This window comes from Pelodiscus sinensis, chromosome 2 (assembly GCF_049634645.1).
Source record: "Pelodiscus sinensis isolate JC-2024 chromosome 2, ASM4963464v1, whole genome shotgun sequence".
NCBI classification, from domain to species: Eukaryota; Metazoa; Chordata; order Testudines; family Trionychidae; genus Pelodiscus; species Pelodiscus sinensis.
The window spans coordinates 120,322,085-120,346,098 of record NC_134712.1 but is presented as its reverse complement, the minus strand read 5'-3'; the positions used below and the strand labels follow the sequence as shown (position 1 = coordinate 120,346,098).

The window sequence follows — 24,014 nt, the reverse complement described above, 5'->3', positions numbered from 1 at the left end:
CAGTAGGAACATGTTAGCGGCCAGGCCTCAACACTGAAGAGTTTCCAGGTTGTGGTGTGACCTATACAAAGAGATTGCTGAAACTAAGGGCCCCAACAGTATCTAAATTATTCCAGAGTCCCTGGAATAGGGCACAAAGGTGGTTTAACACCATTTCAGTCCCACCTCCCTTGAGCTGAGGACTGCCTCCAAGAAGCTTGGCACACAATTTCCCCCTAGGACGAGAAAAAAATTACTTGGGGGAGGAGGGAGTATAATGAGGAGTAACAGGGAAAAATTGAGAAAAGCAAAATTACAGACTGAATAATCAGGAAAAGATTCATAATAAACCTACTCTGGGCTGTGGAACCCTTTCAAAGACAACTTTAACAATGAAACTGTTCAAAGCATGAGAAAAAACACGATTATAAAGAACAATAATACATAGAGGGGGGATTGCACTAGACTCTTGACAATATTTAATATTTACATTTAAGATCCTTTCTGGGCAACACTGAGCTAGGTGCTGTACAAACACATCTGCCTCAACCCCCATAAGGCAGGCAGTTTTATGATTCTATGAGCTTTCCATGTAACCTAGGCAGAAGCTGCATGCATGTCCACACCCGCTACCACATCTACATACTGTCATGCAAGGTAGTCTTTCACTGGGAATTCTTGATTTGAAGGTTAGGAAGTTAGCACGGGAAAAAAAAGTGCACAGTCATTTTTGATGACCAAAAGAAATTTCATTGAAGTATTAAACACCTCCTAGCCCCTAACACACACACACACAAATATAAGTTATTAGCATGTCTTAACCTCCTTTCCGTTTTCTGCTTTTACTATCACCACCAGCAGATTAGACAGAGTTGATTGCTTTAGGCTTCAAACCCAGAGTCAGAATATGGGATTGGGAGGGGGGGGAGAGTCTTTAACAAAGCCCTCCCCTGTGTACCCTCCCACCGCATTCACTTGCAAATCACTGTGTGCCTGGAAGTGCCTGCTTTCCCCCAGCCCTTAACCTTCCCATACTGAGAGCTGCTGCAGAAGCAGCAGCAGCAGCAGCAGAGCACTGTGTGTGTGTGTGTGTGTGTGTGTGTGTGTGTGAAAGAGGGAGGGTGCCTTTTTTTTTTTTTAATCAGGAGCACTGAATGGAAACCAATCAGATAGAGAGCCCCCTCGGCTTCGGCTTCCTGCATGCCAGAGTTAAAAGTGATGCTGGGGAGCGAGCGAGCCCCAGTTAGATGCGAGTAGATCCAGCCGTGGAGGTAGCAGGCGGAGAAGCAGCGCTCTTTCCCCACTGACCGCTTGTACGCCTGCCTCGGGCTGAGCGCTCGCCCTCCCCCTTCTCTTCTTACCGGTAAGCTCAGGCGTTGGACCGGCTCCGCGCAAGTTGCGCAGGGGAGCAGCCGGCGAGCAGCTGCCTCCCCTTCTGGCTGGCTCGCTGGTGAATGAGAAGGAAAGCCACTTCTTTGCAAAGTTGCCAGCTCCGCGCAGGAAGGGGCGCCGCGTTCGCTGGGCGGGCGCGCTGGGGGGGGGGGGCACAGCTTGGGCAGGGCTCTGCCACACGACGCGTGGCTCGCGGGGCGAGCATTGGGTGACATTTTAAGTGGGGCAAAGGGCGCAGCGCCCTGCTGCCAATTCGCGGCACTTTGGGCGCAGGAAGGCGCGGGGTGTGGGGCGGGGGGGGGGAGGGGCGGGGATGGAGAGGGGACCCGCGCAGCAGCTTGTTACTAAAGTGCCTGGGAGCACAGAGCAGGTGGCAGGGAACGCGGGGCAAGAAGGCTCGGAGCTGAGCGCGGCGCGCGGTGGCAACTAGGGGCGTCTTGGAAAGATACGCCGGGCTGCGGGAAGGGGCATCGTGCTGGAGCCGTCCAGAAGCGGACCCGTCGTGGGAGTCTGTATGGGATCATGGGGCGGGCAAGGCGATTTGCAGAGGGAAGTTGTAGAGCGAGGGAGAGACCCTGAATTCAGAGTTAGCCGTGAATGAGGCACTGGTGTCACCCTGTCGCTACGTGCTATGGAAACGGCGAGCTGGCTGAGAGGAGTCGTGTGCCAAGAGTTGGATCAGGAAACAAGCGGGTCCTGCAGCGGTCAGGGGCTGTGCAAAGAAGTCCGGTCACTGCTGCAATAAAATCCATATTTTATGGCGAGCTAAATGCAGTCCTTTGTAGTGGCAAGGGGATGCTCGCCTAAATAACTCCTGCTGACATTCAAGGATCAAGAAGTTTAATGCCCTGAATTATGCCCTCCCTGACACCAGCTCTGCTACTTTCATCCAAAATGAGAAGAGAGGTACTTTTGTATTGATGCCTAGGATGTAAGGCTTTGCCTACACTCTAAAAGAGGAGCCAGGTAGCCAAATTGCTTAAGTGTCAAGTCAGCCCTTTCTTTAATTTACAGTTATTGCAACAAAACTGGAAAGGAGAGGATGCCAATTCAGGAATACTTAATGACAACACATGTACACGCACAGTCTGTGTCCAAAATACAATAGCATTATTTCTGTTCATTCTTTCAGGATGGAGTTTGGGTAGAGTTTCTAGTTTTAATGAAAATAAACATAACTCTCCCCATTAAGAAAAAGGCTTATTCCATGCATTTTCTGGAGTGCAATCTCTGTTGTGCCCTCAGTTCCTTTGTGAAAGTGCTTGCATATTAGTTTAAGTATTCCATAAATTTGATTAACATCTGTTCATGAGCAGTATAATGCTATGGGTAATTGTGCTTCCCTATAAAAAAAGAACAAAACCTTGTAAAGGCAGTTGAAGCAGTAAGTTTGCATGTGTGAAAAGTGTGGAAGGCTGAGGATCTAAATCAAGCAGATTCTTTCTTCACTGATATAAACAATTTTAATAGGCCTAACAGTGGAGATCTAATTGGATATATTCCTTAAACTAGCCAATAGTAATGTGGTAATAAATATTTCAGGAAATCCCTTCTCCTTCTCTCCAGTGTTATTTGCCAGGGTAACTGTAAACATAAAATCTCATATGCTTTTGGCATTACACTGCATTGCAATCCTTTCTAGACCTATTGGGTATGATGGGAATAGGGGAGGGGGAAGAAACATGATCAGAAGCAGCAATACATTTTCAAAGAAAATGGTACTAGTCTAGCTGTAATTCCTTACAATTATCATTTGCAGTCATTTCAGGATCGGGCAACCTGGGTCCCTGCAAGGGATTTATTATTCTCTCTCTCTAGCTCAATGTTTCTCAACCTTTTTTGATACTAAGGAGGGGCTTGCTGCCTTCCTAAATGGTCAGGGAGATTTCAGGGACTGGTGCTGTTCCACAGAGAAATGCTGCTCTAAGTATTTTAGATTTCACAGTTTATGGCTCTCATTTAGTTCAGTATATGTCCTCCAAAGGTTACATTTATAGGGACAATCTTCATTTTCTATCAGGTTGTTCACTGTTAGAAATATGACATAATTTCTGCCTCCTCCACCTGCACAGCTCCCTATGCGAACAGTAACCTATTGCTAAAGATAAGTCTTTTTTTTTAAAAGAAAAGTTTGCAATTTACACACTGCTGATGAGAATATATTCAGTCAAGAGATTTCCTTGAAACTAAGAACTCACATGAAAGAAAATATTTTTCTCTGTTCCAAGTGTCTCCACTAATGGAAACTTTATAGAACTTCTGAATAGTTAGCAGAATAAGCTCAGACTGCAGCTCCTACAAGTGATGAAGTTAATGTGCAACTCAAGGATATGATGCATCCCTCAAGTCATGAGCCTCCCTGATCCCCCTTCCCCTCAGCTCATTACATATATTTTCGTCTTGTGAGTGAAGATGATGTCAGCATGTTGACTTTCTCCTACTTATAAATATGAGGAATGGTGGGATTCAGATAGGATCTCTGCTGGATCACTTAATCCATGTCTGCCTACATGGTAATAGCAGGATAGCTTTAATAGTCCATGCCTAGGAGAGCACTGCTATTCTGTTCATATTTAAATGATAGTGTCCAGATCTTGCCTGACTTGTTGGTGGGCTGTTTATGTTGACATTTGGTTTTTGTTACAATTTCCCAATGCCAAAGTTCAAAATGAATCTCACTATAAATCATGACTAAGTACTAATATGAAAGCTAAATAAAATCTAAACAAAGTTGGTAAAATACTGTGATAGCCGCCTGTTGGGATGGTACATAGCATGTTGCATAAGGATGGTAATTCTTCAAAGGGTCTGCTACAATAATGCAAAAAATAAAGCAGAAATGGTTTAAGGTGTCTTTTGATTAACATTATTATGCATGAGAGGGAGCATGGAGGAACTACAGCACCAAAGCTATTGTAGAGATAGATTTCCTACATTAACCCACTGAACATTAGGATAGCTAGTGTTGTTGTGAGGCTTTGCTCAGGGGTTTTTAGTTTTTCTAATTACTTGGCCACACAACTCTCAAAAACTAGCCAGTTAGCTTCAGCTGTGATTAATCTTTCCTGCTGTGCAGTGCCCTGTGCTGTTCCTTTGCTGTATACCTTACTATCTGTAGGATAAGTCCCTTAAACTATGAATTATAATAGATGAACACCTCTGCATGCTGGTGAATCAGTCTTTCTGCAGCCTCCGTGCGGGATTTGACTTGCATTTTAACCATTGGTTCTGAAGTTTGAAATGTGTTCCAGGCAAGATAAAATCTGGCAGAAGCTCGTTTGCTTAGTCATGGCAGTGTGTTCTGAAGCTCTGGAGAAATCAGGAGCCCTGGTTTGTAAAGACAGAGAATTGACTCAGTCTGGAAAGTAGGGTTTTCTTTTTTAATAATGTTTCAACTCAGCTACTGTCTGCCTTATTTGCCTAACAATAAGACACAAAAGCAGATTATCAGCCCCTATTTCAGTAAAATAAAAAAAATTGAATAATGCATAATAAATGCAAAGCATCAGGAGCATTATGCTAACAAGGGAACTGCTGAAGAAATAGTTATCTGGCTGTTGTGTTGTTTGCAACATTACATTCAAACTTGATTAGAAACTAGTGCCTGAAAACAATACAAAAAGGTTTGTTTTGAGATTTTTTTTCACCCATCCCATTACGCTTTTCTCGCGGTAAGTCTAATTTTAAAAACTTCTCCTTCCGTGGCCCATTGCACTCCTATTAGAATCAATGGCAGCACTTCTCTTGTCTTCAGTGAGCATAAGAACAAGCTTCTCTAGTGCATTGACAATCCTCCCGTTTGTCCCTCTGTAGCCAATATTCAGCTTAATTTTGATCATGCCCTTATCAGCATTGCTCCATTAATTTTAATTTATGACAGATTGACATTAGAATTAGCCAGTGTCTCTACAATTGTCAGTATTCTCTTTTTTCCAGTTGATTGGTATAGCTCTGGTTTCTTTGTAAGTCTTGTCCAGCACTGCGTGTCGAAGGCCATATTTATAATAAAAAATGTGACTTATTTTTTGGCAAAGGTGGTCCCATACTGAGAATGTCTCACATTATATGGATTGTTCATTAAAATGATCCCAAACCCCTAATGCATTTTAGTGGAGGCCTCTTACAACTTAAAGGATCTTCCCACACTGTCAGCCATTATTCTCCTTCAGGAACCTACATCCTAGCAGTCATGCCTTGCATTAGAAGAGTGAGCAGGTCTAACTTTTGGGAACCCATGATCTCTTTAAATCCACTAAGAAGGGGTAATGCTGAGTGATGCAAGAGATTCTTCTAGCTGGCAGGGGTTGCTGTCCCAGCATGTAGAGTCTGAATTTAGGACTCCTTTCTGAGTTATTGCAAGACCACTACTATGAATCCCAAAGCGGTCTGTTAGCAAAGAAGTGATGATTTAATTGTAACAGGGCCAGACACTTGATGGCAGTCAGGTGAACAATCCAGGATTACACTGATACTACATTCCTTCGCCTTACACACAACCCTGAAAGACATATGCCAAACATCTCCTCCCCCCATTACATACACACAGCCTGTTCATTTCCATCTGCCCCCATTCAGGACCTGTGATTACCTTAAGTAACCTGTGTAACAAGTCACTTGATTGGCATACTGGTCAGATATATTATGGATTATTTAGGTTGCCTTGCCAGATTATATATGCACGCAGAAAATGTTCAATTGTAGTTGGACTGAGATTTACATTTAATCTGTAATATAAATATTCGCCATCTCCTCCCAAACCTTCCCCAGGGACACGCCACAACAGTAATTTTGCAGTAATGTTTACAACTGTGCAAGAGGTAATAGGTAGTGTTTCTTTCCAGCATTTCCACTTTTGCACCTAATGATGGAACCAGAGCCGGAGAACCTACAAGAAGGGTGAGTGGGGACTGAAAGTTATCTCAGAAATGAAACACTAGCCTATCTTCCACAGGTATTGCAGGTGTATATGTGTCTGATTAGAAGATAGAAATCCTACTTCACAAATGCTGCACTTCAACCACCAGTCAATAGCTACTGCAAAAACAAATGCTGTTCAATCAACGTGATCATTAGCATGGAGCTTTGCTTTAGTGTGAGGGTTAAGACCAAACATGAAGAGAAATAAAATTGGGATGCAAAAATCTGTCTTGGAAGGAGCCTGCTTTTTGTATTCCATAAAGAGATGGGAACAAAAATCTATTCTGCATTAAAGTTGGCTAGGCTGCATAAACTCTGCTGTGATCAAGAGGATCTGAATCAGGATTCTAAGCCTAAATGAGGTTGAGCCCAGGTACAAAACACAGAAGCAGTAGCCTAAGGGGACATGTTCTTACTTACATCTTGAAAGGAATCAAGATATTCTCCATCATATTTTTAAACAGCATGCTGCTTGCTGCCTTTAATTTCCTCCTGAAGCTTGCAAGTGAAATCTGTTTCCTAATGATTTTTTTTCTCTGTGCACATGACTTTGTTATTGTAAAGTTTCTGATAAATTCAATCTTGCTGGTTTGAATGATGACAAATTAGTAATTTATTTATAAATATAAGAAGAGAGAATTAGTACTATCCTCTAACAAATTGTTTGCTTTGTATTTTTGCAATGCTGGATGGATACCAAGGAGTCATTTTTGGCATTGCTCTGTGTAATGGACAATGCATAGTTCTATTCCAAGATTGCTCTCATGATGATAGTATCTGTTCATTCTAGTAACAAACCTGGGAGATAGGCAATGCAATGGCAAGGTTATAGAGGAAGTCTGTGACAGAGTGTGGGTCTGAACTTGGACAGCAGAATCCCATGGTAGCAAAACCAACAAAACATCCTCTCTCTTTTCTGCTCATTTGCGCTGTTCTGTAAACTGGCTCTGGTCAAAAAACTTCAGAATTCAAGGTTAAAAAATAGCGGGGGTGGACTAATTTTTTTCACAAAAAAACTTTAATTATGTTAACTAGCTCTAGCAGTGGCTGAAAAATACAGATTGTTGTGAAAGTTGTATCTAAGAAAAACTGTTTCCTGTTTGTAGAGCAGATTTAGAGTAGACCAGGAACTAGAATGAGTCACAATCTATTCCCCCTTTACTTCCAAAGGTAGCGATCTGAGTCAGTCCTCTACAGGATTCTGATTATCTCTCTGTCTGTGCTGCCTCAGCTGTCCTGACCAGCAGAATGGGTGGGGAAGCCGAGGCTCTTTCCTCTTCCTGCCTACATGTGTATTAGCCCCATAGAGGCAGCTCCTTCCCCCAGGTTATATTATGGGCACCCAGTGCAGCAGACCAGGAGTCATATTATGATCCCTTACTTTTCTGGAAGTGTGATTGTTTTAATGTACAGGAGCCATCCCTGTAATATAGGTCCGTGTTATTAGTTCCCTTGGAGAAACAAGGTGAGTAAGGTAGTTGGTCTACCTGCCTGGTCTGTCCAAAATCGTAGGATTGACATGGATACAACGCTGCATACATTACTTCCATTGCTCAAGTAGGGAAACTGAGCAACAGGGAGGTTAGTTGTTCAGAACCAGTGTGTCATTAGCCTCAGGTTCTGTGGCACTGAAGGTGGTGTAAATGCAGATAGAGATCTAACTGTGACAGTGGTAGAACTGGTTAGTTCACAGACATACTTGCCTCTCAACTGTGTGCTCCATCTAATGGATGAACAGATTGGTAGTAATGAATGCTAGATAAAGCCCACTTCCTCCTGTGCTCAGTTACAGCTAGCATTTAGCAAGATCACAGAGGAGGAATATACACATTTAGAATCCCGTTCATGAAATGACAATTTCCTTTTTCTGGACTGAGTGCTCACTTTAGCTGTCATTGCTTGAAGGAAAAAAATGCAGAAAAAATTGAGTCCACTAACCTGGCTCTTTTAGACAATCAAAGACGTACCAAAGAATTTTTAAGAATTGTATATTTTGTCAAAACTCCTTTAAGTGCAAGTAACCATTAATGTATTTTCTATCATTGATAGTGAATGAGCTATTTTTTGGTAAACAAGGGAACTTTTCCTTCATGTTGCTGGCCTCTTTCAGCCAGGCCCAGATCTGGAACAACACTAAGTGCATGAAGTTGACAGGGCTATTCATTTGCTTCACTGTTTTACTGGAGGGTTCTCACAGGAAATCACAATTGCTTCTATGGCGATGAGATTGTGACCTCCAAAAAGCTAGGCGTGGTATCCCTAAATAACACAGAATAGAGGAGAAAATTCATTTTTTTTTATAAATGACAGCTAACAACTGGGATGGAGGGAGGGGGTCATTCACCACCACTCATTGAAAACTTTGCACTGAACAACTTGCAGCGCCTAGGGTCAGAATCCTCACCACAGCTCTGCAAGGATGAGGTGACCTTTGTTAATTAACAGCGATGAGGTAGAAAATGGAAATATTGAAGAGATCGAGAATATTTGAGTGTGGGTACAGCAATACACTATGAGGGTTTGTCTGACTGCCACAGGCATTCCATTCTTGCATATGCAGGTGCTAGAAGTTTAGACATATGTATGAAGCCTTCAAGATTTGGTCTTTAGATTCCCATGTCTGAGGGTATGTCTACACTACCCCACTAGTTCGAACTAGCGAGGTAATGTAGGCATACCGCACTTGCAAATGAAGCCCGGGATTTGAATTTCCCAGGCTTCATTTGCATAAACTGGGCGCCGCCATTTTTAAATCCCTGCTCGTTTGAACCCCGTGCCACGCGGCACGAACTAGGTAGTTCGGACTAGGCTTCCTCATTCCATGAGGAGTAACGGTAGTTCGGACTAGGAAGCCTAGTCCGAACTACCTAGTTCGTGCCGTGTGTAGCCGCGCGGCACGGGGTTCGAACGAGCAGGGATTTAAAAATGGCGCCCAGTTTATGCAAATGAAGCCCGGGAAATTCAAATCCCGGGCTTCAGTTGCAAGTGCGGTATGCCTACATTACCCTCCTAGTTCGAACTAGGAGGGTAGTGTAGACATACCCTGAATCTAGACTTCAGTGGAAGCTGTGTACACATATTACTCCTAGGGATCTTCTCCGCCAAAAAAATAAATTCTGTGTACAGTACATTAAAATTCTGCAAATTTTGTCAAAATAATATAATCATGCCAGTTTCAATTATTTTCATAAATTATGTCAAAATATCTGTCAGCAAAAACAAAGACACAAAAGTTTCCCAGGAGCAGTGAGTTTCTTTAACAACTCTGTAACAACCAAGTCCCTGTTTCTCTGGCCCCTTTCCTTCCCACAGCCCAGCCAGAGGGGGCCAGATACCCACAATCCCTCCTCTCTTGAGCCCAGCCACAAAGCCCTTCCTTGCCTCAAACCCTGCACCCCTTTTCTCCTGAGCCCAGCTGTTGAACCTTCTCTTGCCCAGATATGCACGCCCACACCTCCTTCTCCCAGACATGGTCTACAATAGGGAGTTATTTTGAAATAACAAAGTGGAGCTTCCATACTACCAAGCCATTTATTTCAAAATAACGGGCTGGTTATTTGAAATAACTACTCCTGTTTTTCCACAAGGAATAACGCTAATTCCAAAATAGTTATTTTGAAATAGTGGTAGTGCAAATGCTCTGCTGCCACTATTTCGAAATAACTACTCCCCAGAGTCATCAGAGTAATTACTCCCCAGTTCTTTGAGGCTCTAATTCGAGGTAGACTTACGAGGTAGAATCCACATTAATGGAGCCTGCCTCGGACTAATTTTGAGGCTACCCTGTAGTGTGGACATGCTATTTCAAAATAATCCTTTTGGGAATTATATGGAACCCAGGATCAGTGGTGCTGCCGCTTTGAAATGCCACAAGGAGCCTGACTGACACCTGGTTCCCTGCAGCATTCAAAGCGGCAGCGCTGCACTGAACAGCTGACTCTGGGCCCCATGCATCAAGGAAGGGGGAAGCGATTAGTTGAGCCCCGACTCTAGGCTCTCCATGGCATTTCAAAGTGACAGTGCTGCATGGAGCCCGGGGCCAGTCTTCGGCCTTGGGGCTGTTGCTACACTTCAAAGGCAGATGTGCCCAATCAACTAATTGAATGGTCAATGCAAAAATGCATCGACTATTCGATTAGTCAGTTACCTGATACTTAACATTCTTATACTGCCAAGCTGGGAAATGAAGCTGCCAACAACCTTTTCGTTCTCTCCCTCTTCCCTGCCCCAGAGAGTGTCTTCTATGTGTGAACTCAGCACCACTGCTGGTCTAACAGCTCCTAGTGGTGACCAGAAGTACTGAAGCCCATTTCTGTAAGGGGAAAGGAAATTCTGAGCACATACACCATTAATTTCTGCACAATTTCTGCATTGTGCAGCAGTACAGAATTCCCCCAGGAATAACACATCCAAGAGAAAAATTGGGCCTGGTGTGTTTTATTTATTAATGTTTACAAGCGATGGCATTATTTCTCAGACACCGATAATCGCAGGATCCTTGAAAGGGTGCCTTTAGGCAATGCTTCCCTGTCAGATATAAAAGGGTGCCCTTTTGATTTCTGAAAAGGGCTTTCTTTTTCCTTTCTAGAAAAGTCAAGGCTTCCTCTTGTTTCTGCACATAATTTATTCTGCTGTGAAATGAAATTGCTGTGAAATGAAATTGTATTATCTTATTTTAAAACTTTTGGGATGTCTTTTGCAGGATTTTTAAATGGTCCCTCATTAGTTTACTGCAATGCATTTGCCAGATATGCTTCAAGCTGTCAAGTATCTCATTCACTTTAAGGTACCATAGTTTTCCTTAGCAACAGGTTGTAATTTCAACCTAGCTGGTAAGTGTGAGGTCAGAAGCTGAATGTCACAAATCTTGGAGGTTAAAATATTGCACTCAGCCTCATTTTCATGGGAAATATTACACAGGGTTTCTCAGGAGTTACTTATAGCTGTTTATGACTGCTCATTTAATGTTAATAGACAAGTATATTGTGTGTGTTTACTGATGTATTCAAATTTAACAAAACAAACTTTAAAAATAGCCTTGTATCCAAGATTAGCATTTCAGCGGTAGCTTGCTTCCCCGTACTCCTTGCTGTCTGTCTGCTGCCTGGGACAGTCCCTGATGGTCAGAACACACAAGAGCATTAGTTAATCTGTGGTGCCATCTAGGAGGAAGACTTCAGTAACAAGCTTCAGATGAATGTAGGGCTCTCAGTGATACAAGGCAATCTGAAACCACTCCCTAGAGTTTGAGCCCATAAATGTACAGCACGTAATGTAAGTTGCAGTCAGAGGGACTGCACATTCAGAAAGGGTAGCATAACACTGTGTTTGACTGGAGCCAGGTCATTATGGTCCGAAAAGACTAGATGACCAAACAGGTCTTTTCCGTTTCTCACTTCTATGAAGGGGAACACAATATTCCTTAGGAATGAAGGATTTAAAAAGGAACGAAGTACATGTTTTCAATCACTGGCCCCTTCATCTTTTCTCATTCTTGAGAACTAAACTGCTTGTCCTTATATAGCCCTTATGTTCCATATACTGCTTGCCTCACTGAGGCTCTTGGCCCATTGATTCAAGCAGGATGACTCACAAAAGCTGCATAAACAGGATTCAGCCACAAGCTGGGATGAAGTTAATAATGGTATATGCAGGGACCGTTATTGAGGAATGTAGATTGGAGGCAGATACAAATTTTGTCTCTGCACAGAGCTCTAAAATGAGTTATCGTCAATAACAGAGTTGGGCCATCAGAAGTAACTTTCTAATGCAAGCAAGATTAACTTGATGTGCTGTCTGCAATGAGATATTAAAGATTATAGGGAGAGAGAGAAAACTTTCATTTAGATGGAAACATGACTGATTAATTAAGCAGTAATGAACAAGGAACCTTGCCATGCATGGATATGAGGCTCTCAGTGCTAATTTAGTGCAAAGTACAGCTCCCAATTTGTAACTAAATTAAAGTGGCTTTTTAGATTGTTTACATTTTTTTCTTATCTGCTTCTCTGTGGAAAAACGATTATCTTGCTAGTTAAGGAAAACAGTCAGAGCCACAGAACATGTGTATGTGTGGAAGAGTGGGCATTGTCTTGTGTTGCTGTTTTGCAAGTAAGAAATACACACTAATATCCATGACATCATAAATAAGCCCTTCAAAGCAATGAGTATGCTTTGTGTTGCATATTAAACCAACCAATTAGCATGCTAACAAGCAGCTCTGGATATAGAGCAAAAATGCATTGTACTTGGGGTTTGTTTGTTTTTTAATCCAAAAATCTGTTCACCCTACTGACAAGTATATAAAGGGAAGAGTTTTTTTTATTCAATATTCAAAACAGCTTCTTTTGGATGGGCATCGTGATTATGTCACATGGTAAAACTTTTCCCACCCTATTAGTGTATGATGTTAGTGAGAGATATTTTTCATGATAGGCAAGTCCTCTGGAACAATAGGGGATAATAATTATAATAAAAAACAATGTCATTACAAGGTTAAGTCACAAAGAAGTTTCACTATGACAGGAATGAGTCTCTGTAATTTATTGCAGGATAGCTCAACAATAGCAGTTTGTCATGCATTGTGATATAATTTGATGGGTTCATTTCTTAAATGAATTATACATTACCTCTGTATATCAACAACAGAGCTGGATTTTTTTTATGTAAATATAATATTCCCTCAACTTTTTCTTCCTTTTCCAGTCCATTTCCTTCATACGGAAATGATTCTCCCCCTCCCCCACATCTAATCTTTCCACTAATAAGGTGTTTAATAATTTAGAAGCCTAAAAAATAAGCATATTTCAAAGGGGTTGCTATCAATGTTAGTCAGAGCCTCAGGCTACAAAAATGTGGAAGAGGCTACCAAACTTTTAGAGTCAGAATCCCAACTGTCTTTCTGCTCTAGGCGTCTATTTTATTAAAGTTGGTATTAAACAACACTGCCTAGAGTCTGATTAACAATTTATGTCTGCCTAAGAAGGATTAGCAGAAGCCTATCATTTTGATATTTAAATCTTAATTTGCATCTAGGAAAAAGATAGACCTTATTCAGGTTTACAGTTTCATTTATTATTTATTTTATGCTGTATCTGAAACAAATACTCATCTGCACATTTCAAGCATGCTTTGTTTTACTGCTCTTTCAGGACTTAATCCCAGGCCCTGGGATTTTGAAGTAAATGAGAGCTCCTGTATGGCCTCGGGTGAGGGAGGAATTGGCCCCTGTCCCCCTGGGATGGGCCACATTCTGCAAAATGAGGATTGCCTTTTGCTAGGTGCCAAACACATCACCACTGCTGAAGTTAATAGGAATTGAAAGTGCTAGGTACATAGCAGGGTTGGGTCCCAGTTTTGCATGCCTAAGAGAGAGTGGAATCTAGACAGCTATGACTAAAATTTACTTAGCAGACAATTCTAGAGAGCAATTCTCTTCTTCTTTGGTCATAATTTGTATTTATATGTATACTCTGTTTGGGAGAACACTGCTGCCTCAGCCAGGAAGGAGTGGGGAGGAAATAAACTGGACCCCGCGGCCTCTGGTCCCACCATAGGTGGCAATCCGCTGCTAGGAGGAGAGGGAAGGACTAGGAATGAACCGAAGAACAGGTATTAGGTGAAATTCTGCTCATTTGCATTAGCAGAAAACCAAAGTAATTCCACAGATGTGATAAAGGAAGGACTCTACATTTACAGCTCTGTAACAGCAGAATCTGCCCCATTTGCTTCCAGGCTATTTTTGTACGTGTTTTTAAAAACAAAGAGAAAAATGCTACAATTTTATGTCCAGTTGTACAGATCTTTATTTCAAAGTGCCCTTAGTGTCCCCATGTCCCAGACACCCTCAAATGCATATCCTTAACAGAAAGATTTATTTCTACATCTGAGTTATCCTTCAATGGAGTTCACGCTCATGTTTATTTTAGGGGTTAGACAGAGTGGTCATACCCTGCAGTGCTAAGGGAAAAGAGTGTTCACTTGAGTTTGGTAGTTAACTGGATTGCAGTAAGAAAGATATTTTGTTCGCTTGAGTATCACTACTCAGTGAAATACTAAAAGATTCAAAGGAGATGCTGTTATTTAAGCATCACTGATGCTTTCTATGGCCCTGATTGAACTCTAACTTCTCCGGCTTTGACTCTGCAGCTTCTCTTTTAATCAACAGTTTTGTCTTGAGCTCAAAGGCTTTAAGTTCTAAACAACACTAAATCTATGGTCTGAAAGTGGCTAGTTCTTCAAAGAAGAAATGAATATTAAGCACATTATAAAGGACATTCCTCATTTTTTCTGGCTTCCCGAAAAAGATCAATTAACTGCTTTCATTTTTGTTGTCTTCTTTGGTCTATATTCTCCTTTCGTAGTGCTGTCAAGTGAGTATCTCCATACACTGCAATCAGAGTAGTCTCTTCTGTGTCCTCTATTTAAGCACATGCTTAAATGCTGTTGTCTTCTACTGACTTCACTGAAACTTAGCACTTAAGTGCTTTGAAATCGGGAACTTTATGCATATCTGCGAGTGCTAAGTTCTTTGGATTCAGAATTTAGCAAAGCTCAAGAGTTTGTTTTCCTTGTTGCTTCTGAATAATTTTTTTTAATCAAATGACAGTCAGCCCCAACTGGCATAAATTAATGTAGTTCAACTGATTACTAGAGAGTTGTGTTGATTTAAACCACCTCAAACTCTACTTTTTATAAAATAAAACGGCAACAGGAATTGCTTATATAAAAGTTATCTAGTATTGAAATTCCCAATCATTTTCATAACATGGACCAGATCTTAATAGAGATTCTCCTTAATCTCCCCTCCCATTTGTTATGGCTCAGACCAATTTGCCTCCTATGCATGATTCTGGGGACAAGCTCCCTTTCCAGTCACAAAAAAAAAAAAAAAATCTTAGTATTCGTAGCAATTTTCATATTAGTTGCCATTAGTATGTTGTGTTCTGTTCTTTTTGAAAAGGTTAGTGATGTGATTTATTTTTGTTCTGTAGTCTCCAGTTTAAAAATTCTCAGTAGTTGAGCAGAAGCAATATCATGTGACTTCATTGACCCATTGCACAACATGAACAAACAGCCCCGGTCAACAGTTTATGATCAACCTGCAGGATGAATTATTTGCCCAAACTGTTCTGCAGATATTTATTATTTATATTACATGAGTGCTCACATGTCCTCGTAGTGATTGTGTATGGCAGTAGACGAGAAAAATAGAGTCCCTAGTCCCGTGGTCCCCAACACGGTGCCCGCGGGCGCCATTGCGCCCGCGGGGGCATTTCAATGTGCCCGCCAGGTGCTCGGGGCTGGTCTGGCCCCGGGCACATGGCGCACGGGTGCTTGCGGGGGGAGCGCGCTTGGCGGGGGGAGCGCCGGGCGCGCGGCACTCGGCGGAGGGGCGGGGGGGAGCGCCAGCCCCGGGCACGCGGCAGGGGGGAGCGCCGGCTCCGGGCACGCGGCACTCGGCGGGAGGGGGGGAGCGCCGGCCCCGGGCGCGCGGCCCTTGGAGGGGGCCCTGCCCCCGGGCGCGCGGCTAGGTGGGGGCCGTCCCCGGGCGCGCGGCTGGGGTGGGTGGGCCCGGGTGGGCCCGCCCCTTGGCGCCCAACAACCTCAAAAGGTTGGGGACCACTGCCCTAGTCCAAAGAGATATATCCTCAGAAATGGAGGTTGGCGCATGGATTATTAGCTGACCCCAAAATGTTATTAGAAAAAGACTGGCTAAATTAACTGTTGTTTAATTGTAGCATGTAAGCAACACATGCTGAACATGTATATGCATTTCAAATTGACCAAGGCATAGTTGTAAATGTAATTATGTATTTAGTTAATTCCTTCTTAATGGGCCTGATCCAGCAAGTCTGCTGTGTGCAACTCCGAATTGAAGTCAATGGGATTTTCACACTCAGGGAGATTTTAAGTTCCCTTTAATCAAGCGTGACCCAAAGTACATGAGATGCTTGTAGCAGTATATGAGAATGCCTGATACGGAGGGGCTGCAGGATGAACCCCAGTGTAAGGACATCATACTGCACAGGATAAAAGCAGAACACTGCATTGCAAACTGCATTTATACTATAAAATGAGAAAGAAGCAAGAAGATCATAAAAAGAGTCTTTGGGAAACTGTGAAGGTGAAGAAATGTGCCTATAGAGCTCTTCAGGCTAAACTCTGCCCTCAGTTACACTCTCCATTGTCTTCATGGGTAGAACTGAGGTTAGAAAAAGTCCCATATTTTGTTAATCTTCAAACTGCAAAGTGTTTGAAACCAGGCTGCATTCCTGTTTCACTCATATACATTCCACATCAGACAGTAGGTTTCTCTAACCCACATCCCTAGGTATTTTATAGCTCTCTCTGGCTGATTTTTGCGGCAAGGAGAAACGAATCCTGTGACAAGTTTTGACCTCATTCTTCAGCAGGCCCTGATAATAGCTTACATTTTGAGTCACAGACACATCCATTTTGCTCCAAGCAGAACAACTATTAGATAAAAAATTTTGAGAACACTTGCTTTCCACAGATTGTCCCAAGTTTTGGATACTGGTCATACACCAGTACATTTAAATGTCCAATATGGGCCACATGTTCATAGAAGTTGCAACATAATGGGCCTGATCTCCAGTTGAGTCTTAGCTAGAGATGAGCTTAAATCAAAACCCTCATTTGAAATACCAAAATCTGATCCTGGGTATAAAGTACGCAGACAGCCCTATCACATTGTTATAATGGGCAGAAAGGAACCCCTAGATTAGCAATGGGCAATGTAGGCTAGTGAGTGGGCCACACGAGTGGCCCTCTTTTATCTCATTAGGATACAAGATTGCCATGACCAGGACAGTTTCCTGCGATAGGGTAGTTTTGCTAACTTTGCTTGTATATCTAGAATTTGTAGGAGATGTCAATTAAACCGGAGCAGCGCTTCGATAGGATGCAGAGGGAGCAGGTGGCTCTCACAATCAATGTTGTGTGCAGTGGGCAACACATCTCACTTCACGTGCCCTTGCTTTATGTGCATGTTACTTTAGTAATACGGGTAGGAAAAAAATTACATGGGTAGAACCCAGCGGAATCTGGCAACCCTATGTGTAAACAAAATGTCTTTTGGGCCACATATTGAACCCCAATGGGCTGCATTTGGCCTGTGGGCCACAGGTTGCTCAGCTCTGCTCTCGATCCAAACAACCTCAGAGTTTTTAAGAGGGGATGGAGATTTGAAATCAAATTATGACTTCTCGTTTGAAGCTTTCTTCAAGTCTCAACCCAGTTTTAAAATTTGTGCTTGCAATTTAACATGCATAGACATAAGCTGTCAAATTAGCAGTCAAGCAGCCATTGCCTCTTAAAACTAAGCAGTTGACCTATGCACATTATGAGTGTGCTGATAATTACATGAAAAAAAGTTATGGGTCAGATCTTCAGCTGGTTAACTCAATGTATTGTTCTGTTGACATCATTGGAAGAATACACTGAGTGATACCATCTGAGGATTTGACCCTGCAGTTGCAAAGAAGATATTTTGGAAACTTTGGCCCACTCATTGTTTCTTCCTCACTGAAAATACCCAGAAAGTTCTAGAACATATTTTTCAGAGTGCCAGACTTTCTTTTGTGGGGTCAGTTTGGATTTGCAAAGTGTACATCTGGAATTCAGAGCCTCCCAAATGTGGGTGCAATCCAAGTAATTATGGCACTAACCTGCTTCATACCATTGTGCAACATTCAGTCTGCCAGCACAGAAGAAAAAATACAAGAGACTGTTGGGAACACCTGTAGAGGTGGACAAAAGTGTAAACTGCTATTTAAACAGGTTTATAAGGAATGTGATTTTATATTTCTTTTTATAAGTCTTTTGAAGGGCTTTTAGAGAGCAGTTACTTCTCCGTAGTGCTATCAACTGACAGAAGCTGGGGGAGGGGGAACCCCCACACTTTAAAGGCTCTTAAACGACGTTGTTAAAATTTACAGCCATGTTGTTTAAAACCCATTTCAGGAGCAGTTTCTCATCCTTACCTCACAGCCTGCTTTCTCCTGTCAATCTTTAGTTTTACTAGGCTGTCATTCTTCTGCCTCCATGATGACATGGCAGCCCCTGACTTGCTGGCTGGTATTTTCTTTCTTATACTGATATCAGTATGGGGAGTAGGAAGAGATCATACAAAGTATTTTACCATTTACCACCCTGCTCACATACAGCTCAGTTCAGGGGCAGATGACCAAAAGCTGCTACCAGCTGATGGCTACTCAAGGAATATATGAAAGTGGTTTCAGTCTATTTCTTAATGCAGCATTTCCCAAACTATGGGCCGTGGGAAAAAAATACTGGGCCTCGGTGTGGCTGCCAGGAGGAGAAAAGGGTGGGGCAGGCTGGGAGGTGTGTGTGTGTGGGGGGGGGGGAACCAGCCTCCGGGAAGAAGGGTTGGGGACAGCAGGGCTGTCTGGCATAGATTGGGGGAGGAGGATGGGCGGGCGTCCAATAGAAGCAGGGCTGGATGGGGGGCAGTGGGGCTGGCCAGGGGCCAGGGGTGGGGGGACTGGACGGGGGAGATCAGAAGGAAGAGGAGGATGGGAGAACAAGCCATTGGAAGCAGGGCTGGACGGGGGGCAGCGGGGATGGTTGGGGGGAGTGGGGCTGACCGGGGGAGGTTGGGGGACAGGGGGGATCTGGTTGCTGGAATCAGGGCTGGACAAGAGAAATTGGGAGGAGAAGCGGGGGGAGAGGGGGCAGCAAATTAGCTGGCAGGAAACAGGACTGACCCGGGCACATGCAGACCCAGGCACACAAGTGAGTCAGGCCCCGGGGATTCCCCCCCTCTCCTCCCATACTCTCCCTCGAGTAGTTGCGCACTGCCTGGCTGGTAGACACACTCATGCAGCGTGAGCACATCTACCAGCCAGGCAGTTCGCAGCTACGGACTGATACACCTAATACAGTAAAACTCCAATAGTCCGGCACTCCTGATAGTCCGGCACCAAAATGGCAAGAGCCTAGTGAGTGAGCTTCGGCAAAAAATTAGTCACAAGGTAACAGCGGCAGCAGCTGAACTGAGCAAAAAGGGTAAAAGAGGCTTAAAAAGACGAAAACATTACAGTATACTGTATACAGTATGTACAATAAAAAGGGTTAAGAACACTTTATATACAGTATATAATGTATAGAGTATATATATATATATAACCAGTTTATAGTACCTCCTGATAGTCTGGCATATTTGATAATCCGGCACCACCTAGGTCCCATAGGTTCCGGATTATCGGAAGTCTACTGTAATAATAAAACTTACCTAATTAGAAAATACCAGACATTTTATATGTCTGATATTTTCTCAATTTGTTTCCCAGACAGAACCCTCAAATACCAGACTGTCCGGTACAAAACCGGAAATGCTTGTTCTCACTTTCAGATGAGATTGTAAATAACAAGCAGGTACCATTATCTCCCACATATGCAAACAAACTTATTTCTCTAAGCAAGTGGCGGAACAGAAAGTAGGACTGAGTGGATTTGTAGGCTTTTAAATGTTAGACTATTTTGCTTTTGAGTGCAGTATTGTATCAAAATATAAAACCCACAATATTTATGTAAGTTGCAATTTCACAATTAAGAGATTTAACTGCAATAGTTCTGTGAGATGATTTGAAAAATGCTATTTCTCATTTATCTTTATAACGTAAATATTTGTAATCTACTACACATTAGTCCTGAGGCTCCTATCCTTAGATGCCCCTTAGGCAGGGCAGGGTGGGGGCTGAAGCTCTCCCTCCATCAATTCATACGGGAACATTGTTGTCTGCTTTCCTTTGTCAGGGAGCCAGGAGGAAGTGCAGAGTTTGCTGCATTCCTCACTCTGGCAGGGAAGCCAAGGAGACAGATTAACCTGCACCTGCCCAGTCAAGGGACATGCACCCATCCCTTGGTTATGCCTGCTACAGCTACAGAGGCTATGGAGAGGCACTTCTCACCTGGCTCAAGCTGCTGCAGTGAGAGGGCTGGGGTAGTCCTTTCTCCCCAAGGCAGCCTGCACACTGAACCCCTCATCCCCAGCCCCACCCCAGAGCAAAGATTTAATTGAAATATGTATATTTCATTTTATTTTCCAAAAACAAACATTGAGTTAAGGACCCAAGCAAAACTGGATGAATCTTCTAGCAAAATATAAAATGAGCACTGTACACTTTTTAGTCCCTGTTGTAATTGAAATAAATATATTTGAAAATGTAGCAAAATATCCAGACTTAATTTCAATTGATATTCTATTTTTAAACAGTACAATTTAAAACTGTGATTCATTTTTAATCACAATTAATTTTGAACTAACCAGGTGAGCTAACTATGATTAATTGAAAGCCCTAAAGTAGCAAATAAAAAGAACCTAACATTTATTATTTAAAACAATCTCATGGTAGAAGGGGTTTTGTTCATTTTGATTTGAGGGATTTTTAAGGCCTAACTCCTGATCTTTTAGCACATGGGTTGGCAATCCTGTTAATTTTTTATCACTGATGAATTCCTGCCTAAGCCATAGTAGTATTATAGCAAGGTTTCTTTTGAACTGACAAATTGAAAGAATGTGTAATATTGCAGTCTTCATTTTGATTGTCTTGTGCATATAGATTTACACTTGTGTTCCAGACACCTGGATTTCATGGTCACAAGTTGTTAGCAAGGATGAAAGTGTAGCAAAGAAAGATGAATGCTAGTAGCAATAACACTTAGCACAGCATTTTTGGAAACTGACTGGTGTCAGAGAAGGGATTTTGCCTGACAGGGAAGTCATTTCTGGCCCTTCTACCACCAGCCTCCCAGCCAGCTACTCCCCTCCCCTCCCCCCCCCCCCCCCCCCCACCAGCCCCACTACCACGCATCAGGCTAACATCTCCAACGGGCATGTGCTGGACTCCCAACCCCACTGACAGCTTGCTGCCGACAGCCCTCTGCTCTGCCAGCTTGGAGGGCACCATATGTCTGTCCTCCACCGGGACCACAGATGTTGCTAGACCAGAGAGTCCTGGTTTAGAGAGGTTCAACCTATACTTACATCACTCCGCATAGTCCAAGCGCTTTTCAAACAGCAGCTAATTATTATACTAGGCTAAACTACTATGCACATGCTAAATAAAATATATATTAGGATTTGTAAAAATAAAGGGTGCTGGTTAAGTAGGAGGAAAGAATTTTCAAGATGTCAATGGACACTTTCAATGTACTGTATAGTGATAAGTGTTGGTCTCTGTGGGTATGTCTACACTACCCTCCTAGTTCGAACTAGGAGGGTAATGTATGCATACCGCACTTGCTAATGAAGCCCGGGATTTGAATTTCCCGGGCTTCATTAGCATAAGCGGGGAGCCGCCATTTTTAAATCCCCGCTGCTTCGAACCCCGTGTAGCGCGGCTACACGGGGCTCGAACTAGGTAGTTCGGACTAGGGTGCCTATTCCGAACTACCGGTACACCTCGTTTCACGAGGAGTAACGGTAGTTCGGAATAGGACCCTAGTCCGAACTACCTAGTTCGAGCCCCGTGTAGCCGCGCTACACGGGGTTCGAAGCAGCGGGGATTTAAAAATGGCGGCTCCCCGCTTATGCTAATGAAGCCCGGGAAATTCAAATCCCGGGCTTCATTAGCAAGTGCGGTATGCATACATTACCCCGCTAGTTCGAACTAGCGGGGTAGTGTAGACATACCCTTATAGACAAGCACTCAGGGATTTGGGTTTTAAAAAAATATTATTGCAATCATGACATGTTCAAATTTGGAAGAAGTTGCACATTTCACAAATAAATCATCCTGAGTCCATTCTTTTGGAAAGAAAATGGGTCTTTGGCTTATATGTATAGGGAAATGCCAAGGTGCAAATGAGAGGATTTTGGCCCTGTATTTGCCCTTTGAACCCTGTAACAATAAATGTAATATGGAATTCCCATAGAGGAAAAAAGTTCACCCAGTATATAGTTTGTTCATAAGAGGAACATTGGGTTTCATATATTGATTATGTTGTATTCTAATAGGAAGGCATGAAATCCAATCCATTTCTATTCTACATAATACTCTTATTTGCAGTATAGATCTACAAGTAGTATTTAAAATCAGCGTTAAGACCACCTGTAAAATACTGACTCCTGTTACCAATTATATGCTGCTTATAAAATCTCTTGTTAGTCTGTAACTTTAAAAACAACTAGTCCTGTGGCACCCATGAAAACCCATGATTCTATATGTTTTAGTTAGTCTCTAAGGACACACAGGACTACTCTTTGTTTATATGATGTTTAGGCTCTTCTCCATGTAGAACTTTAAAATACAACCTATTTCAGAAGGTTTTTGGTGTTGCTTGAAAGATTCTTCTTCTCTAAGGGCTCATCTATATGTGGGGGGACAGGTAATGTGTGCTAATGTTGTACATAAATGGGTCAGTGTAGTAGTATCTGCTAGTGCACAACAAATTTTGTCTGATGCACATTAAATTGCAGGGTCTTTGTTAGGGATATGAATGGTTAACCAGGTGATGCCTAGTTAACCAGTGGGGGCTGCTGCAGAAGGGCAACAGCAAATCATGGCTATTGTATGTTCGTAAGCCAAGGAGGGGGGTAGGAGAGGGAGGACTAGAGAACTTTTGAAACAGACCTGTGTTTGAAGAAAGTTGATTGCCAGTGATAGAATTTTCTATTGCACATTTCAGGATATAAAGATCAAATTTCTGTCTCTGATGTTCTCATATTGCTTTAGTAGAGTCATCTTGTTTTTTCTCCTGAAGAATGTGATGTCACACAAATTAACTGGTATAAACACTAATACAAATTAGGACTGCAGAAGCAGTTTCATAACATTAGCCTGATTACAATTTTCTCTTCTCCCTGGAATGGAACAAGAATCTTTTGTGTGTCATTGAGGTTTTTAAGCGAAAAAAAATCTTGAAAAATTAGTACTCCTTTGCCTTGGATTTGTAAATGTACTGCGATGATCCACATTTCAGTGATCAGGTTTAAAAAATTAGCTGATAACCTAAAATGAAATGGTGGCATCTTTGGCTAAATATACACATTTTAAAGACCTGTAATAAAATGGTAGAGTGATATTTGGTTCAAATTACAGTATATGTAATACTTCTAATCTTGTGGGATACCAGGTGGAATAGCAGACCTCCTCAAATACTCATCACTTGGTATGGTCTCCCCAACTTGTGGGTAGAGGGCTAGAAAACAAAGAGGCTGTGACTAAGCTACATAATCCCTATGCTCTCTGTGGGTCCTGTAGCAGCGATGCATGCAGGAGGAGTTGGGAGCATCAGCTCCTTGATCTGAATCCTATAGATCTCTTTGGGCTGACTTGGCTTTTCCTCAGGCTTAGGCTAGGCCACAACAGAGTGCTTCTATATGAAAAAGGAGCTTGAGCATCCCATACAAGGGATCAAGATAATTAGCCACTGAGCTCCTCGATATTAAACAGATTTTGAAAACAGGTGGAGCTGGCTTATTCATCCAAATGATCTAAAGCTAAAATCTACAGCCTTTTTGTGCTTGCACACCCCCCATGACTAAGATGTGCTTGGCCAGAGTGAACTAAATGTAAGACTTTTCATGGTGAGGATTGCACACAGGTGAGCCTTCACCTCCTAATGTATACTTCCAGTGTGTCTGATTAATCATTCCTTATTATTTTTAAAGGAGGTAGAGGTAGAAACTCAAGTTATTGGTAGTATCCAGTGGGATATAATAAATCTACCTCCCTCCC

At 42.6% G+C, this 24,014-nt stretch overlaps 1 protein-coding gene across 2 annotated transcripts in view; it reads left to right on the top strand.

Moving 5' to 3' along the window:
- Positions 1-1,068: 1,068 nt before the first annotated feature.
- Positions 1,069-24,014, top strand: part of CDH6 (cadherin 6) — a 139,370-nt gene continuing 116,424 nt past the window's right edge. The window contains exons 1-2 of one of the 2 annotated variants that reach the window (XM_075921412.1): positions 1,069-1,342; positions 6,213-6,267. The gene's annotated coding sequence lies outside the window, so the exon portion shown is untranslated. The remainder of the gene's footprint in view (positions 1,343-6,212; positions 6,268-24,014) is intronic. The other variant, XM_075921411.1, reaches the window with a different exon arrangement.